This window comes from Periplaneta americana, chromosome 5, assembly GCF_040183065.1.
Source record: "Periplaneta americana isolate PAMFEO1 chromosome 5, P.americana_PAMFEO1_priV1, whole genome shotgun sequence".
NCBI lineage: Eukaryota > Metazoa > Arthropoda > Insecta > Blattodea > Blattidae > Periplaneta > Periplaneta americana.
Window position 1 is genome coordinate 82,250,263 of NC_091121.1, and position 21,353 is coordinate 82,271,615.

At 35.9% G+C, this 21,353-nt stretch overlaps 2 long non-coding RNA genes across 2 annotated transcripts; one reads left to right on the forward strand and one right to left on the reverse strand.

Moving 5' to 3' along the window:
- Positions 1-5,983: 5,983 nt before the first annotated feature.
- Positions 5,984-9,072, reverse strand: LOC138699898 (uncharacterized). Its single transcript, XR_011332119.1, has 2 exons — positions 8,972-9,072; positions 5,984-6,199 (listed from the first exon to the last, which is right to left on the reverse strand). It is a non-coding gene; the product is annotated as an uncharacterized lncRNA (long non-coding RNA).
- A 4,018-nt stretch (positions 9,073-13,090) lies between these two features.
- LOC138700518 (uncharacterized) lies at positions 13,091-14,767 on the forward strand. Its single transcript, XR_011332374.1, has 2 exons — positions 13,091-13,263; positions 14,570-14,767. It is a non-coding gene; the product is annotated as an uncharacterized lncRNA (long non-coding RNA).
- The last annotated feature ends 6,586 nt before the right edge of the window (positions 14,768-21,353 follow it).

Sequence of the window (21,353 nt, forward strand, 5' to 3'; positions counted from 1 at the left end):
AGCTAAATCGTCCTCCACTTCCTCAATCAATAAGAGAAATTGACATTGTTGAACCCTGCAACAAAACATTGAGGGGAGAAAACGTTATGTTCTTTGATTCAGGTGTTAAATATGAAGGACGAGTGTTAATGTTTGCCACGGATAGAAATTTAGAACTTTTGGCTGCAAGTGACACAATTTTCAGTGATGGTACGTTCAAGACTGTACTAAATCAATTCTTTCAGTTTTTCACAGTGCATGGGATTGTTTGAGGTTTTGTATTTCCTTTAGTATATTACCTAACTGCAAATAAGACTGAAAATACTTATCGCATAATGAGATAAAAAAATTATTCAGCACATTTAAATCTCATTTGCAATCCTACCTATACAACGTATGATTTTTAAATCGCCAATATGAATTCTTGTTGACTGACATTCCCTCAGGCAGTAGTGAGTGGGTGTCTTTTCCATTTCAATCAAGCAATATGGAGAAATGTAGTCAACAAGGGTCTGAGGGCACAGTATTTGGATATTGAGAATCCTGAAGTAAGAAACCAAATACAGGAAATTATGGGACTGCTGTTTATTCCGCTAAATGACTTGCAATTTCTTTGGGGTTTATTAAATGAAATATTTGTGGACGATGTCTTGGACTTAGCATTTTACATTGAAATTACATATATTGCTACTGGTCATCCGGCAAGAAGGCGAAGGCGAGCAGTTCCCCCTAGATTTTCTCCTGAGACATGGAACGTCTATGAATTAGTAATTAATGGCAGACAGCGTGGTTGAAGGAGTCCACTCTCAATTCCAGCAACTTGTGGTGGCACATCACGTGAACATTTGGCGATTCATTAGCCATTTGCAACAACAGCAATCGGAAACAGAATATTAGTAACCCAGGTTCTTGGTGGGCATACAAATATTAAGCGACCAGTAAATGAACGGTATATCAATAATGAATTTTCAACATTGTCGGTAATTACCAAGATTACAAATATAGGAATGAAATTTTTCGATATTTTACCTTAGAGCGATATAATACCGTATAAAATTATATAGTGACCCTCAAGATGAACAATAGATGCATCTTTTGTATTACATATGTAATATGTATAAGATAATTAAAATGACAATACATTTCTCGGCACTTTCCTTGCACTTTTCCTTGTCGGACATTTTAGGGAAATAGACGAATTTATTTGTGGACATTTTTAAATGTAGGACATTTTTTAAGAAGAGGACTTGCTGACAGTGGACTTTTCAGGTAAGGACACTTTTTGGCATGGACGAATTTTCTGCGTGGACATTTGTAAACGTTGGACTTTTTCGTAGAAAGGACCTATTGCAAAGTGGACCATATCTCACTTAACCCTCTAGTTATTAGTAGGAACCGTACTTCGTCCCAGGAAGCTACAAGATTAGTACTGGAGTTTTTACTGTATCGGATGATGCACGTGCTTCTAGTAAGCGAAGTACCTCTCTGCTCACACGACTCTTGTTGGTAAAATTACGCGGAACAAAGATTAGGCCACTTCAACTAATATTTGAGGACTACACGGCAAGAAGGATGAATAAACATTCGAATGCGGAGGAAGGAGTAACGACCCAGGAGTTGTCCACTACTCTACTATCCTTCTATTCCTGTAGTAACTCGCAGCAAAGAGCAAAGAGTTTGCAATGCAATGTAATCATAGAGTCTATTTTATTTAATGGATACAATTTACGACAGGCTATTAATTAAACTTAATAAATATTAGAGTAATATAATATATAAGAGAAGAGAATGAATGATCGAGTTAAAGAAGAAAAACAAATAAATTGTTATAATATAGCCTAATAACTATTTAAATCAAGCCTTTAATGAGCATAAATTCTTAAGGAAAAAATATTAATATGTTCTAAGTGCTTTGGTACAATTAATGCATAATGTAATAAAGAGGCACTAGGTACAGTCATAAATAATAAATTCACATATAAAAACAAAAGTTCATTGATTGTTGAAATTATAGGACACTTCTGATATATTCCTTTGCAGCAGCTAAATTACATTATAGGAAGTATTCTTATAAGGTAAGCGTGTTAAAATCTTACGACATGGTTGTAATACCAGTGTGTTTGAAAGCATTCATTTCCTTGCATGGGATATCTTACACACGCGTTCAGGTAGTATAGGACTGTCTCAAGTTACAGGTATGCCACCTAAAGATCAGCGAGGAAAATATCATAATCACCACAACAAAAAGTCTGATGATGTCTTCGAAAATGTGCTCAACTACATTAAATCATTCAAGGGACGGAAAAGTCATTATGGTCAGTCAAAAAGTGATCGAATATGTCTTCCTGACAATCTCAATATAAAAAAAATTATGAAATGTATATTTCACAAGGTCGTTCCGATGTGTCTTATGAATACTAAAGAAAGATTTCCAACACCAGATTTAACATATCATTTGGATATCCACGCCGAGACACTTGCAGTACATGTGACAAGTTTCAGGCTGATCTCAAAGTTTATGATAATAAACTCTCTGATATCATTGTGTCTTTTCTTCCTGTACGTGAACGTACACTATACACTCGTATACTTGTAGAATGACACTGTATTCGCTTTGTTTCTGTGTTTACGTTCCAGCTAGGTCCGGTGTGCCTTTTAAGCTTTATACAACAATAGCATATGACGCTGAATGTTCTAGCAACTCTATTCATCCTTTTTGCCGTATACACTTCATTTTTATTTCATTGAGTTATTTTACGATGCTGTATCAACATCTAGGTTATTTAGCGTCTGAATGATATGAAGGTGATAATGCTGGTGAAATGAGCCCGGGTCCAGCACCGAAAGTTACCCAATATTTGCTCGTATCTACATTATTTACACTGTGTACATTAGAATACACCATTTTTACTATTTACACTAGGTTTAAGAATGCAGGCTTACATTGATAAAATATTATTTACACTATTATCTACAGCGTTGTGTATTGTAACGCCAGGTATTTTATTTCTTAATACTATACCCTACTTATTTGGAAAATAATAGTCTATAACTATACGTAAAATGGATGTCAGACATTGACTACTTTTAAGAGCGGATTGTCAAAAGATTGCTATTCACCTCTAGAATATGATGTTTCTTCACAACTTTAGTAGAATATAATTTTTATTTTTAATATATCAATTTTATTGTCCTTCATTATGTGTATCATTTAATTGATAGAAATTGTCTTTTTTAGCATTTAATTGTAATTGCTTAACTTTTGGAATTGAATGAATGATGAATGTTAGCCATGATGTCCCATGTTGGGCACAGGCCTCCTATGATGGGGTTAGAACCCCCTCGACAGGGATGGCTCAAATGTACTCGCTTGGTGAGCCAATCCAGGCGAGCTTGTCGTGTATACTACTTTTGTGATATGGTTAATAACCCTGTTCAACTTTAACTAGTCTCAGCACTCTGTTCTTTGTTCATTTTTTTTCTTGCACTACACACATTATACTGACACTTGCACTTTGACAAACACTGATTGCTATTTACACTATTACCTGACACTTTCTCAAAACTGACTTTACTATTTACAAAACTTATCTTACACTTTCACTAATACTGACTTTACTATTTACAATATCTTAACACTTATTACGTTATCTATTTACAATGACCTTCCCGAGTTCTTTCTACAAAATTCTGTTCTTTGCTGTCCTCGACCATTGTCTCCCCGCCTCTTTGGTAAACATGTCAGACCATCTGAGTCGTGGTCTTCCCTGTCCTCTCTTTCCGACGTAGGGGTCCCATATCGTGACTGCATGGGTCCATCTTGTCTGATGTAGTCTCGCCACAATGTCCCCCCCCCCCAGGTCCACTTCGTTGACATGGCTCTTTTGGAATTACATGTAACAAAACATATCTACATTTTGCTGTTATAGGGCCTTTGATCCACTACGTTTCGTCCACTTTTATTTTGTCCAATGACAAATTTTTCCATTTCATGATTCGTCCATTAAGTTTTTTCCACTGACCATTTAATCCAATTTCATGCTTCATCCATTATGTTTTCGTCCACTGACTGTTTTGTCCACTACGGCAATAAAAATGGATGACATGAAACATATTTCATTTTGTGAAAATGTTATTTATTTAAATTTATTTATATCTGAGAACAAGTTCTTGTAACGTTTGAGGAATTGATGGTTCGGTTCACATGTCTCTTCAACATCAGAAGGGTTTCGCGGTCCGCCACGCCGTGAAGAGCTGCACGCATGACTTGTGCCGGAGGTTCGTTGGGATTTTCTTCTGCACGTCTCTTATGGTAATTCATGACTTTCCTGACTTCGCCCTATACACCTGTATTATGTTGATGTTTTGCGGTGCCATCTTTGTACCCTGTGTTTAGCGATGTCATCTAAGTCAGTCCCAGCCGTGCATCTTGCATTACAATTCTGTCGATCCTCACATCTCAAATATATTCTTCTTCCATCTTTGTTGACTGAGTGGAAGTGGTAGTAGCACCCATTATAATGTAACATTGGTTGTCTCCGACGTGTATATACAACCTCTGCCATAATTTTTAATATCCAAAGTGGAAAACATATAATATATTCATAGTTTTTTAATATCCAAAGGAAAATGAAACGTATCTAAGAAACAGACGACAATGATGACAATACCTTCTGTTGTAATTTTAGGTGGGAAACACAAATATGTATTCTAAGATGGACGAAAGGTTATGGACATAAAAGTTGTGGACAGAATGTATAGATGGACTTAAATTGTATGGACCAATCGATTGTGGACAAGAGAACGTAGACGAAAGTGAGTGGACGAAAGGTAATGGATGAAATAAATGGTGGACAATAGGTAGTAGACTAAAGGCCCCCAAACCCTATTATTATTATTATTATTATTATTATTATTATTATTATTATTATTATTATTATTATTATTATTATTGTTCCATTGTTTTCTTGCTGGTGTTATTTATATTTGCTACGTATTTTATACTGTCTGAGTGGAAGAAAAGGCCTTATGGTCTTAACTCTGCCCGTAAAAATAAATCAATTAAATCCGGTGTGGCTTAATGGATAAAGCGTCAGCACGTATAGCTGAAAACCCGGGTTCAAATCCCGGTGCCAGAGAGAATTTTTCTCTGTTCCAATCTTCCATCGTCATATGATAACGCAGAATTTCTGAACTGAAATATCATATGTATTTCGGTACATCATGATATATGACATGCGAAAAATAATCACTTTGTTATTAAAGATGGCGCTTACTCCGTCGGATCCCGGCCACTTAGTCACTCATAATGAGTGCACCTCTGCACATGTGTGGACATTGTGCCAACTGTCATACATCTACGACGTAGTGCATGAGGTAGGCCACTAGAGGGAACCCAAGAGATGGAACTTAAACTGAGAGGATTCGATCCGGCATCGAGATAGGAATCCGGTGTGCCTTAATGGATAAAGCGTCAGCACGTAGAGCTGAAAACCCGGGTTCAAATCCCGGTGCCGGAGAGAATTTTCCTCTGTTCCACTCTTCCATCATCATACAAATAAATAAATTTTCATCACCATAATGCGTTGTAAACAGTGTATGTGGTCTAGTTTCGAATCATGAATAGAACGTAAACTGCAGCACAAAATAGGTGTAAATGTTCCCTGTTAGTATCTGCGGCACGCGCCAAATGTAACTTCAATATAGTCTATGAACAACTAACCTTATCTTCGTACGCTCTGGGACAGAATACGGTTCGTAGTTACTAGGCCCTATGTCGGCTATCGGTTCATTAGGAAATCTTCTATTACTTCACAGAATTTGTAACCAATTCAACCGGACATTCTGTGTACTGCCAAAATGTATCTAGTGTTTAACACACACTCTTCTCGAAACTGTAAGTATTCTTGATAATGTGGAGAGGGAAAGGTAGTAGTCATAATGTTCGAATTTTCAATTTAAACGGAAGTAGAGATATTTTAGAAAATAAATAAAACAAAATGTATCGCCTGTATTGTCTTTATTACTGTTAGTACATACATCTCAGTCGGATTTCACATCGGAACACTTAACCATGGTAACCTTCATAATCTCATTTGCCGCAGTGTTGTTTCTTGGGAGGCTCTTTGGCGACAGGTTTCTCCTTCTCTTTTTTGTCAATGAAAATGGATTCTGCATTTTGTACCCAGACGCACACCAATAACACCACAAAACATAAGATCTGCAAGAAAATTCGACAAATGTTAGCTAGTCATAATGGGGCTGCAGTAAGAAACATTAAAAATTATTTAAGTGCACGTAATTGTTATTCGTATAGTCTGTCACATCAATGAATCTTCCATTCTTCAGTAAAGAATTCGTATTCATTCTAGAGAGCAAACACAAATTTATTTACAGGAAATTTCATATAGTCTAAGTAATAGAAAAAATAGTATATATGTATATATACAGAGTGTTTCCGAGGTGGTGTTACAAACTTTCAGGGATGATGACGAAGGACACGTGTATCAATTTGATGTAAGGAACCCTGGTCCAGAAATGACCGAGTCGAAAGTTACAAGCAAAAATAATTGTGTGGAAATGAAATAATTTTATTCCTCTGTACACCTTATTTATGTGTATTTATCTGTACATCTTGTACATCTTACTGTATTCATCTGACGTTGTTTACGTTGTCTACTTACAGTATTCCATTCAGTGCGCTGTCTGAGGGATGGGAACAGGAAACTACACTAAAGCAATGCAGATAGCGGAATGTGTAACGGACATAGTCGGTCCTGATATGCACGCGCCTGTAGACAGCAGTGTATGTGGACAAGTTGCAGTGTCCAGTCGATCAGTCCTAGTGAAATGGAGTAGTACACGAGAGCGGAATAAGCAGACCTGATTTTTTAATACGGATGAGCCAATGGGAACAGTAGACAAGCTCACAGATGGTGTCGGGCAAGTACCCACGTAAGAGACACCCTGCCCATACCATCTATCCACGACTGTTCCAAAAGTTAAGGGAAGGAGGGCACGTGGTGCCAAATTACAAACCCATTTCTACACAACTATATTTACTTATAACTTTCTACTCAGTCATTTCCGGACCATGGTTCCTTATCTCAAATTGATACATATGCCCTTCGCCATCATCCATGAAAGTTTTGTAACACCACCTCAGAAACACCTTGTATATATGTAGTTATTATTGTATGCGCATAATTATAGTATAGTATAGAATTTATATTATTTTCGTATATTGCGTTCTTAGTTGGTTATTTAACGACGCTGTATCAACTATCAGGTCATTTAGCGTCAATAGGATTGATGATTGTGAGATGAAGTCGAGGATTCGCCATAGATTATCTGACATTTCCTTACGTTTGGGAAAATCCTCGGAAAAACCCAATAAAGTAATCAGCGTAAGCGGGAATCGAACCCACGCTCGAGAGCAGCTCCAGATTAGCACGCAGGCATCTCAGCCCATTGTGCTACGCCGGTGGCTATATTGCGTTTTCATGGAATAACTTTAAAATTACATTGAACTGAATATACAAGTATATCCGGTTTAATTTAATTATTATTGATGAGTGAATGATTGCTAGAGCCCGGAATTTTAGGTGGTAAAAGTTAATATTGTTCCTCGGTATAGTTTATAAAATAGAAGCCATATTTCCACTTCTTTAACACGTCATTCTTGTCATTCAGTATTTTCCTTTTGGTACCGTTAAAGGTCTCTAATCCTCTTAAATACTGCTTACAAATTAGCGGACGGTTTACAAGATTCATTACCCAGTCCTTGTGACTCTGTTGTCTATTATTACATATCGGACTCCTGTGAACTAGGCTTAAAACTCTCCTCACGGGCACCACATCTATTCATCTACACTCAGTGTCATCCTTAACTTTTAGCACCTAAAATTCTGAGCCCATATGATTGTCTATTAAATTTAGTCTAATTCGGACTGAAAATTAATTATGATATTGTACATGGTAATTCACGAGGATTTACAGTCATCACGGAGCTTATTTCCGAAGACATTCTGAGCAAAAGATGCCATATAAACATGTGTCCTATTCTCAATATTTTTAAAGTTACACTAATTTAAAATTGTTAGTAAAATACCTTTTTTTCTCTTTAGTGTTAAAGGTAAAAAAATATTACAAATAGAGAATGAACTATTCAGAAGTCTCATTTATTTAATTGCCTGGGGTTCTGAAGCTAAAAATGTGTTATTAATCGTTTTGTATAGATTTTGTTGTTCAATTTTTAACTAACAATTACACAATTCTTACGCACTTACATAGCACAAAACTTGTTACAAATCTTACGACTTTAGCAACTTAATTCTCTGCAGTTTAATTATACATCCTAATGTAAATAAATAAATAAATTATGTACAGTCTTAAATAATTTACAAGAGTGGCATGATAAATGCATAAGAAAAATGTTATTTTAAAGTTAAAAATCGGAAAAAAAAAATCTATACGAAGCAACGGTGGAATTCAATACACATTGTTACCTTCAGAATACTAAATAATTGAAGCAATGATACTCCTGAATAGTTCATTCTTTATGTGTAAAATTCTTTTACCCTTAAAACTAAAAAATAATGGTAATTTACAAACAACTTGAAATTAGTGTAACTCTGAAAATATTGAGATTAGAACACATGTTTATATGACATTTTTTGCTCAGAATTTCTTCGGAAATAAGCTCCGTGACGATAAATCCTCGTGAATCATCCTGTATATAAATACCGACGCCTTTTGACCATTTTGTTAATATTGTTCAAAATCATCGCCTAAGATAATTTATAAAAACAGAAACTTACCCATTCCCCTTAGAATGAGCATGTATCTGCTAGTCCTTACCAAGAATCAAAACCGAATTCCCTACATATGTGGCCGCAAAAAAATTAGCAATTTGACTGTAACGTGTTACGTGAATAATAAAATGAGTCATAAAATCAGTAATAAGAACAGCATATTGTATCGATATACTTACGAAGGCCTTATTCATGTTGTAACGTATTGGAAACACGACTCATTGGGAACCCAAACACTCTGGATTTATATATGAATGCAATCGAAACACCACTTGACACAACCAGTCGTAGGTTATAAAAATCACACAGAGAAGATTCAGTATTATATGTCCATAAAATTGATCGTTTCGCTCTGTGGGGTGTATGTCCATTAGTATACAACTTTGTGGATACGTTACTGCAGCTCTTGAGTTTCAGGAAAATAACAAATGCTTAAATTGATGGTATTTCCTACCGGGTTGAGATATTTTTGTAGAATTTACTATTATTATTATTATTATTCTTATTATTATTATTATTATTATTATTATTATTATTATTATTATTATTATTGTTGTTGTTGTTATTGTTACTAGTTTGACCCAACAATTTGGGTTTGCCTTGAAGCACAGAATAGCTTACAATAACGTTTAAAATAAAATAATTTCGTTAGACCCTACTTTGAAATAATTATCAAAATGCATTAAGGTCAGCTTATACTTATTAGAGAACATGGAGGCCAAAGAAAAGCGAGAGATTAACCGCTCTCATTACAAACGACATTATAGTAGGATATCAGTCCTATGTGCTTGCCGCCTTTACCGTCAGGAAGTATTCCTGGTTCTCATTTTTATTAGAGAATGAGTGAACTCCAAGGGCTATAGTGCGTCGGAATAATAAGATGAATGGATAGAAAGCATGATTCCATCGGGAATCGAACACTCAACATTCCGATTTGCAGCTTTATGCCTTAACCCCGTTCCTACCGCACACCCCTGCCAAGATGCAGTAGACCTACTTATTAGTAATATGCGTTACAAGAGCAGTATGTTGAAGTTTTCATGTTCGAGGAAAAGTTTGAAAAAGCGAAACGCAGTTGAGCTTTTTTAATTTGCGAGAATTGAAAGAAATCATACCGCTCATGTATCGTACATTATTTTGTGCGAAGATCGTTTATTACATACCTGAAAGAGGAATTTCTAATTAGTTGCAATGAAATCTCCATCTTGGTTTCTGTTCAATGACGGCAAATTTGCAAAACAAAAATATCTATCTTCAACATTGTTGCTTTAAAATTTTTCTGTGTTTACTATACTCCAGCAGGCCGTGATATACGTTTGTCTTTTTTTCCCCCTAGTCTATGATGAGTCTGGAATCGTATTGATTTTTCACGGCTTCCTTAATGTTACTTACATCACGAATGCAGTAACTTTAGCGGAGTTGTAGAGTTTACTTAATTTTTGCAAATATTTAAAAACAATAATTAAAAGTGCAATTTAGGTGAAATTGCTGTGGTAAGTTTCCAATTTATAATTATTACTATATGGAACGTCTCTAAAAATAATATGTTAAAAGCCTAAAGCAGTAAAATCAATATGTCACTTAAGCGGTAAGGAGAGGGAAATTGTTATGTGTGTTAGGTTGGGAATACTGAATGTGGAATTTTAGACTTTCCGCGGATTGGTTTTGTGCGGAAACCAAGCAAATCTCGCACAAAAAATAATGAATACTTATTAATATAAAATTATATACATGCAGATATCATGATAATTAATTAGAAATTTCACACAATGTCATAACCGTCACATACATTTAAAAAGTGCTTACAAGGGAGAGTCAAAAAGTAATCTTAATAATTGTTTTATTAATTGAATATATACAATAAGACTACAAACACTTCATCACTTTTCAACATAGTCCCCACTACATTCAATGCAAGTGTTCCTGTTATACAGATGTTATATACCGGGTGTTTCAGACCCTCGTATTAGCCTATTTCCTCGAAAACTATATGATACTGGTTGTTCATAAAAAATTTTGATAACAAAAACCTATGTAAAGAATCGATTGGTGGTAGTACCATTTGCTGTAACAAACCGGAAGTAGGGGTACCTGTTGTCAACTTCGAAATTTCAAATGAGAACATGGGTCATTGAAGGTATCATTGAAAACTACTTTTAAAAGGAAACAACTTTTACTGATACTTTTTGTTCTAACTTTTATTGTTTACTCACAAAGCAACAAAAATGGTATCTTCTGAGAAATGCTGTAGGGTACGTTGTTTATGTACGTACACTCTTCATAGCAAGTGTTTAAAATGTACGTCACCCTGTGCTTAAACAATGTTCTGACCACCTCCTAACATCCGTGTTTGCATTTCAGCACAGCTGAGAGATCCACAGGCTTCTCTAATTCTTTTTTTCATGTCTTCTCTAGTTGTTGGACGCACTCGGTAGACCATGTCTTTAATTCTAATGTAGTATTAAGATCTACTATGTCAGTCTGATTTTTTATTTATATATTAAGGTTACTTTTTAACTCTCCCTCGTATTTAATACCGAGAGTTAAAGGATCATATCTAGTATGAGCCCTTATGCGTTCCTATGTAATGTATCAGGGAAAGAATAAGTTGATATTACTCATCCGAAAACTTCACAGAAATCCTGTCTTAAAGATCTCTTGTCGGACCTTCATTTCGTGAAATGTTCACAACCATTACTAAAAAGATTAAATGTTTTTTTAGGACCTACAGTCTCTATTATAATGTTCTTTTAGAGATTTTCTAATTCTAGTCTTCATGGTGTGGAAGAAAATTTATCTTGGAATTTCGGCCAGTGTATCGGACCGGTAGCCACCCAACATCACTATGAATTTGGGAAGCTATAGTAAGTAGCGAAAACCGGTTTCGCAAGCCAGCTATAAAGGCTTCAAGGATCATCATGCTTATCACTAGGGGGCGGATGACTTAAAAATCTACAAAAATTATCATTAAAATGCCATTAAACTAATGGAAAAATGGCAAGTAATTAAAATAAAATGACATTTAAATATTATTCACCGTATTCGCACTACAACTTCTTGAAAATTGGTCATTTCGTTTCAATGACTGCCCTGCAAATTTCGGAGAGAAGAGGCAACTTCCTGGAATTTGGCTAAGATGAAGGAAATGAACATGAAACAAAATGAAGGTTTTAAGGGAAAACTATAGATTTTAATGAGGGTTTACACTGTATTTCAATGAGCGGTGGTCCATGTCAGTGCCTTCATTCTCCGTCTCCTCCTCCTTCCGCGCTTCACTTTTGTAACCAGATCTTCCAGATGAGGGAGTGTGAATGACAATTGTGGGCGCACAGTGCATTCTACTACAGTAGACATCCCTTCTGCACCACGTTGTGGACACAACATCCTGTTCAGGACATGGTGAAAGTTTCTCTCCTTTCAAACATAAATTCTAAAGACACCCTCGTACCGATAAAAAAACAGTAGCGGTCAAAGTCGTTACTTAAACTAAGCTGCTGTCAAGTATATTACTGCTGTTGTGTGAAGTGAAACCTTCAGTGGAATGGGGGGTGGACTTCAGAGTCTGTTTCAAACTATAAAACTCAAACTTCACTGTTATTCACTTATTCAGTAGGTAATTAATACTGACCTATTTGGTTAGAAAATGATTTAACAGATCTATCGGTAAAGAAGAAAGTAAAATGCATTCCAAATGATCTATAAAAGTTTTTCAAAGTGTTAAAAATGACCAAAAATTCCGAAAAAAATATAAAAAAGACTTATTAGTTAAAAAAGTAAAAAAAATTGCAAAAATTGCAGTATAAGAAATTACTTTTTTACGTTGATATTAACATAGAAAGGATTTCTATATTAATAGGCATCGTCCTAATGTGAAAAATAAGATGATGACTTTTCATCAACATGCGCCCCCTACTTATCACACACTACTTCCGTACTAGTTAGACGACCTTTCACCTCTGCTGAGATATGTGGATATGAGGCGAGTAGTCGGTTCTTGAGCATTGGTCCTACATGAGCTGTCACGGATTTCTTTTAATAGGAAACTCTGCGTTGATTAGCAACTACACAGGGTAAATTTAGTGAGACGCAAAAGAACTAACGCGACTTGAAAAGACGATAAAGGTGATGGAAATACATTCTAGATACATTTGAGCAGATTGTAAAATGTAATAATCAATAAGGGAAGTGATAATTGCAGTCCCATTTGTTAAATTTCTGACATTTAACAGTCACAGTGACTGATATATTCTCACAGCTGCATATTAATAGATATGCACCCCACAGAGGCAAACGAACAATTTGCATCAACAGATAGTAACCTCTAAGTGACGGTTATGTGATCTGTGACTCACTGAGTCAAATCGAATTTCGGGAGATAACATTTGCATATAAATTGAGAGTGTTTGGTTTCCAAGTCAATTCACAGTCGTGGAAGTTTCTTGCAATACGACACAACATGAAGAAGGCTCTGGTAAGTATACAATTACAATAATGATAATTTCGTTATTTACTTTAAGGTTGAAATTATAGTTCACGTCTAACAATTTAGTCGAAGTGGCTATATTTACGGTTAAATATGCAGCATATTCATACCCCTTATAAAGCGCGTACAACTAGAAACAGGTTTCGCTTAGTACGGCACCGTTCGAAAAGTGGCTTGGGCAAGTAACAGCTCGCTTAGCGGTGACTCAGATCGTCAGTTTTCGGCAATAATATTTCTCGATTTACACTTTATATTTAGGGTATAATTTACTTACACTTTATATTAAAGATATAACTTATAATCTTACATTACCAAAAGTACTGGAACTGTCGACCATTCTCGCTAATTCACATTTTACATAATTTCAAAAGCTTTCTAGACACCCATTGACTTTCGTCTCTATTGATTGATAGATTGAACCCTAAGCTCGTGCTTTGTTTCCTTGAATTTCTGAATGACTCTTGTTTCATGAGACTTTAGGTTTAACAATTGCGTTGCTTTTCAAGCTCATATCTTGATTTAGATACACCTCCCAGTTAAGCTTGAGGATTTCGTAGGTGACTGTTCTATCTTACTGCTTATGGCATAGACTTTTCCTTCAGTTGGAGAGCGACCTACATGCCATTTTTTCTATTTAAAAATGGTACTCTTTCTTTCCCATTTTAGAGTAAATTAAGAATTGTTGAATGAAAGTGTAGTTGAACGCCATAATATTTCCATGAAAATATATCGAGACACTCTTTATAGATTGTAATTTCTTCGTAATACATGTATCATAAATGAAGTTTTGTTGTTCTAAAGTGTAATCCATTGCCACAAAATAATTTTAAATGCACTGAATGGAAGTCAGCTGTATACTAATGCTCTGATCTTCTCGTCCATTCAGCCTGTGTTATCTGTTGATACTACGCAATACAAATCGTTCCGACCCTCGATTAAAAGGAAATGTACGCACTCCCAATTCCAAAATGTTTTATGACAATTTGTTTTCAAGTAACATTAAAATCAAATCATTTTCAATATTTTCCGATTTCATCACTTTATTATGAAGTATGTTATCCTAGAAGAGTATTAATTTCATATAAATGCAGTCAGCGATTTACTTACAACGCACTAACAATATTTCAGAAGTAGAAATGATGTACTTGCTTTCTAGAATGCTAGAGAAGAGAAGATTCATTCTGTGACAGATTACTTGAATAACAGTTATGTGCATCAGATAATTTTTATAACGATGTTATTTCTTACTGCAGCCAAATTATGACTAGATAACATTTCTCGATTTTTTTTTCAGATATTGTGTTTCATGGTGTTGTTGGTGTCCGCCTTGGTACAAAATGCAGACGCCATTATTAAAGGTGGGAAGTCCGGAGGGGGTGGCAAGAAATGTGGCTAGGGAGGTTATAAAGGTTACCATGTTTAAGGGATTGGATGTCAAATCCCAAATGAACTGTATGGGCTAACAACAATAAAAACAATGCACAGTAAACAATTTATTTCTTTTGCAAAACATTTCTGTTTACGTTGAAAATTATAAGTTCTTAATTATCACCTTTCCCTCTCCATACTACCTAGAATACTCACAGTTTCGAGTGGACATTGTGGTACAAATTACAGGTAACGTAGCAGTTCACAGAATATCTGGGTGAGTTTGTTCCAAATTCTGGACAGTGATAGAAAACGTCAAAGGGATAAGTTGTTCTAGTGAACTGATAAGCAACAAAACAGGAACATGTTATAGCTATCTGTCCTTAGAAGAGTCGTATCACAACTGGCTGTTGGATAAGAAGACCTCCCTCGATAAAGGGTGTAACATAAAATGAATGTATCAAATAGCGGAATAAACTTTTATCCTTGATTAATATAATCGTTCTGTTAGTAAATATTGGCCTAACGTAATACGCCCCTGAAATTATTTTCTTTTCTGCACCCTTATTCGAGGGAAGTCTTGAATTCGCTTGATTTTTTTTTTTTTTTTTTTTTTTTTTGCATAATAGGATGCCAAATTCTGTTACACTTTTTACAAGGGAACTGTAGATAAGTTCACGTTGAAAACTCGTCACAAACTACTCGAAAAACTTCATAACAGATAAACAAATTAGCTGTCCACACGAACACCAAGTGTGTGAGAATTGGCTTGAAATGTTGCGTTACAAGGAAATGTTGCGTACAAAAATGTTCTAAGATATCTGACGCTGCAAATTGATAGTGATCAATAATTTGTTGCTCTTTTTTTTTTTTAATTGGTGGCACTTTATATGCCTGTTTTAATAAGTTCCAGGTATTTGTTGCTCTAAGTGTGGATTCTTTAGTTATTACTTCTATGAATAGATGGCGTAGATAGTAGTCACTGTTGCCAATCGTAGATAAAAATACCCGTGTTATAGAATTCACTTTTTTATCCCACTCTATTGATTGTAAAACAACACTGAGTTTGGCTGGAAACTGATGTTATTGTCTACTAGAAGAATAATTTATGCTAAATATACATAATCATTTTTCCTGACAGTTTTTAACGGCTCCCAATAATGGTGCCACCTACTGAAAACTAGCGGAACTCTTTCAAAGTTTGTCAATTTTTCATATCTTTAGTTCTGGCTTATACCGTCGTTAGAAAGTTCGCTTACACGATCATAAAATCGTAAGTCGGATATCTTTGAACGTCAGTGTACCTGCAGAGAAGAGTTGAGATCCCATTGTTCACAAATTGCTTCCCTGCCCTGTGACATACGAAGCAAAATTGTAGTGAGCGCGTAGCGCCAGCGGAATAAGCACCACCTATTAAGGACCTTGGCTACCAAATTTTTCGTATTCTTTTTTATTCATGTTTGAATTTCCAAAATTTATTATTATTATTATTATTATTATTATTATTATTATTATTATTGTTATTATTATTATTAGACATAAAATATTTTCCCATTTGTTTATTTGCTCAACAGATTTAGCAATGTGCGCAGATTAAGTCTCTGTTTTATCATAAATTCATTAGCAGTATCTCAGATTACACTCACGCATTCGGCCATGAATAATCATACGGCGGCGCTGCACCGTGGTCACTAAAGACGGTCATTTTCGCCGCTCACCTTCAATCATCAAACACCTACTCCAACCGATTTATATAAATTGTTAAGAAGCAACATTTATCCCATATCTAACTGTAAACAAATCAATATAGTAGCTCTGATATTTTCCGTGCAATGAGCGTTTCAATTTTTTCACTTTTTGGAACTTCCGAAACTTCATACGTATTCCCTCACACATGACAGTAAATGAAAAGAGTACTACTCAAAGGGAGGCAATTCACAGTCTGCATTGTGGTTGGAGTCACTGTGTTCAAATTGACAGTTCTTTATACGAGGTATTGTGGTTGTTTTTGAGTGCATTATGTGGAAACAGTGTGATAAAATAGTGATCGACCTACAGAAGCCTGTCTCAAAATGATGCACTTCTGTAAATGAGATAACACTGCGTAATTATTCCGAATCAGTCCCACATTTATATGATAGTTTGACATGGAACGTGTAAGTGGGCACTTAATCAGAAAAAATGTATTTTACCATTTCTGTAATACTCTACGCGCATAGTACTCCTTAGTGGGAGCTCGCCGATGCTACTCACAACATAGCATAAAGGATACAAATAAAATTTATCAACAGTAATCTCACTAGAGGTTTTGATTTATCTAGAGAAAATCAAAACTCGAGTGGGATTTAATTGACTATTACACGATTAGAAGAAAGTATATAAAGATTAGACGTAACAAAGTACTCCAATACAATAAAATATTAATTGGCTTACGAAAATACAACTGTCTTCAAATGTATTATTGTACCATCTCAACATTACATTACTTGGCAGTAGTGTTTTGTAATTATGTTTTCTTATGAGTTGTGCCAACTATGGAATCTTCATTGAACTCTGTGGACGGTTACTAGTCAAGATTGTTGATTCAGTTTCATTTTTATTAAAACATTTGCATTCCACTTCAATCATCCGGATCCCATTAATCAACGTCACTTGACAGATGATTTCCAATAAATCTTAGTATTAAACAATCTCTCATACGTGACTACCCATAATATCATATAGCAAAAGCTGTAACAAACATAACGTAAATAATATAAACAAGTGTTAGAAAAGTTTTAATTAGGGATGATTGAAATAAACAAGAAACGTTTTAATTAACGATGATGAAATAAAAAATAAACATGAATAATTTTAAAAGAAACAATTATTGAAGGTACAATTTTCAAATTTGAATGTTTTAGTGGTTGGTGTTAGTGTTTTATATTAGACGTGTGCGTAAAAGAAGTGAACTCGTTGATGTACATAGTGTATCCCTCAACTTATTCAGGATTTCCGAATGGTGCTCATCATAAATAACCAGTGATATTAATTGATTCTTGTTCTTGAATGCCAATGCGAGTCATATTTGAAAGTGCTATGCATCGACTGGAGTGGTTTGTAATTTTCTGTTTTTTGACGTCCAGACCAGTGCAGTTTGAAATGTTGGCAAACAAAGAAACAAATGCTAGGGTAGTGATACAAATAAACAAATGCTAGGGACGCGATAAAATTAAACAAATGCTAGTGACGGAATAAAATTGTGCGATAAGCAGCCATGATTGGTTGAAAGACTTCCATTCGTACCGTTTTATTGGTCAAAAGTAGTGTGACGTAGTAAAAGTATAATAGTCTTATTAATGCAACATACATAATAATCTTTAATTTATTTCATGAACATCACAACCTACAAACTTCTTAACTCAATCACAAAACCACCACCCATTGTAAACGTAATTATAGGGAATCTACAAATCTCCAGTCAGTATTTTAAATGAAACTGCCTCCGAAATAAGCTCTATAAAAGCAGATGAAAAGTGATTAATCACTTTATATCAGGTAGGGCTCTTTTGCAGACGATTTTCTTCACCGAAATTCAAGGTAAGAAATTATCTCAAAATTCATACGGTTCACGTGTGTAGGCAGATACACCATATCGTTATTTAACCTATTGTTCGCGTTCGGTCTCTTCATGTATTTATGAAATTTGTTCAGTTTCCACAATGCGGTCAACATTATTCGAAGTCACCCAGCTCAGTTACTAATTTTCTTCCTGACACAAACCCTTAACTTTTTAAAAAGGAAGATGAAATATGGAAATGAACTGGGATTCTCACATTATGTTTTAATCCGTGCGACGTTCGCCACTGAAACGGCTCTGGCTTAGCTTCACTTTACTCTCTCTTTTTTTTTTAATAAGCTTTAAAATTCCGATTTATTGTTTGGCTAATCACTTTTACAGTGCGTACAGAGATAGAATTGACTGCTGCGGCCTTGGACTGGGCGAGAGTTGCCGCACTCACTGCCAGATTTACATCTAAACAACCGGCAAATCCACTCTAGCTCTAGGCGCACTGTACAGACCGATTATTTAGTCCTTTCAGCTCGGCGCCGCGAAAAAGGGGAAGTAATAGGAGTAGTGGGAAGAGCTACGGAGTAGAGGTAAGGGCGAACGATCGGTAAAGGAATGCAGTACGGCTTAACTTGAGACGGTTCCTCGTATAGGATAAGGAGGTTTTGATCAGATTAGTATTTCGTGTTAATATTCCTATATGGATAAGAAGTGTGGGGCGTGTAAGAAAGTTCCAGAATGTGAGGCGGAAGTAACAGGTGGGCAGGAAGGCCAAAGCGACGCTACGCGGACAGGAAACATGTGTCCAGGGGTGGAGTTGACTGATGAGGGAATGTATGGACTTTGCCTGCGGGTGGTCAGCAAGATGACGCCAAGCCAGGTTCCAAAAGAGATGATCTGGTATATGTCAGAGAATTGTAGGACGCCGGAAGTAAGGGGAGGTTCTAGTTAACGAACAATTTTTGAAGAACGCGTCTTAAGTGACGTAAGTATAATCATGGCCAATCAGGATTCTTAATAGAGACACGTGATATATAGATAGGAGGGCGAAATTGTATGTTTGGTGGTTGAAAGTAGAGGGTAGATTTGGCAGATAGAGAGAAGGCACATAGAATGCGTACGGAGAGGTCGCACTCCACATATTCTCGGCGAACCTAACTCGGAAGGATAACAATTTACGGACTTAGAATTTTTCAGTGGGTTTAGTAAGAAGTCGTGTGTTGCATCATTATCATAAGTCTGAATTCTTTTCTCATCATTATTATTACATTAGGAGTAAATTGTCATCACGTTATCAACTCTCCGTTATATTACTGGTATTTTAACGTACTAAATATATAATTACGTGAACTCAGAAATTAGTCTACCAACTTGTAGGAAGTGAGGGCAGTAAATTATACACTTGGACGCGCATTTCTGCTAACCTGAAACGAACACTTAATAATAATAATAATAAACGTTCTCATAGTTCTTACCAACAACTTCTGGTGTGCGCCTACATCATTTCAATCTACGAACACGTCTCCCAAACCCCATGTCCCGACCGTTTTTGCAGCTGACCTGGGAATCTCATACCTCTACCGGAGTAATCTCGAGGAGGCTGGCGCCCAAATTAATTAGTGTACATCTTTAATTATTGACATCAACGCGCCTCCTTGAGATACTTTCCATATACGACGGAGCTGGCAGCCGAGGGCAAGGAAAGGCGTCGTATGCAACAACGACGACGACCGACGACCGTCGCAGATTCTGGCGTCGACAACGACCACCGGCGACCGCTTCAAACTGTACTAGAAACATACCGCTCTACCGCACGCATGACATGCGATCGCTCCGAAGGCAAGCGAGTAACTAACCCAAACACCCCTTGGCGTAACTAAATGGACTCGCCTGACCCAGGCGCACATGGCCGGCGACTGTCAGGACTAAATAATCGTACTTTATTTCATGGCAGCTATTCGAAATCTTCACAATTGAGTCGCCTAGAATCAAACTGCACTTTCTCCAAATTATGAAATACGGGATTAAGGTACTTTGTTTCAATGCAGAATTTAGCAGGGAATGTGATAAACTGATCGTTTTGAGTCAGACTGGAATTTATCTGCCTTAACTTTAATACCGTAGTAAAATCGCCGTTTGGAGTCTAACTGCATTAGTTTTTCGACTTTTCTGGCAAATAAGATTTTTGAAGGAAGTGGAGTTTGAGTCTACGCGACTCAATTGGAATATTTCATATTTTTTAGCGAATAAAATATCCTAATTCCTGTAAGATTTTGATTGATCCCATCACGACACTATATATTTGTAATATACTATTAATAAATCTATATAAATAATGTTATGCTCGACCATGCCGAAATGTAGTAATTATACACCTGGTAGTAGCCCTTTAATGCACCTCATTAAAGTACACCTATTCATTAAAGTTCAGATGTTCAGCCAATGATAAATCACCTTTGTACCATTATAAAACCGCAAGTATCGATTATTCTCGGATATGCAATCGAAAGACAATTAGCGAAAAGTCACGGAGGCTGGAAATCCAATACTGTCGCAGAAGGTTATGTTCTGTTACTATAATAATTAGCGTTAATTGTAAATAATATCCAAATAAATTCAAATTGTCATCTCCTTTTTCAATTCTAAATCAATTTCCAGGTTATATCAAGACTAATGTTCATCTTATTCTCTGCGTTATATCAAGGTCAATGACATTCGGCCTCGGAAAAAATCAATATTTTCGCGTCTGCGCACATCTCACAATTCAGGTCAGTTCGCTACTCACATAACCATAACATGACCTACTTTTGAATAATTTCAAGTTAGAAATATGGTCGAGCATAAAAAGTCGTATGAAACTTGCCTATAATTGTAATTAAGACGCTCATATGAAAATTATCAAACTCGCTTGCGCTCGTTTCATAAACGAACATACTTGCGTCTTAATTACTACCATTATAGGCTCGTTGCATAATGTTCTATTAAAAAGCTCTAACTATTTAACTATTTCCATAGAATACGCAGTAGCTCACCAGAGATAAATACCGGCTTGAAGCCTCACATATTTTGAGTCCGACTCGCTGTCTGCCAACAATCTCAGTCCTCCTCCCTATTTTACAACTTCAATCTTCGAGGCATAATGTTTGTTTACGCAAGAATA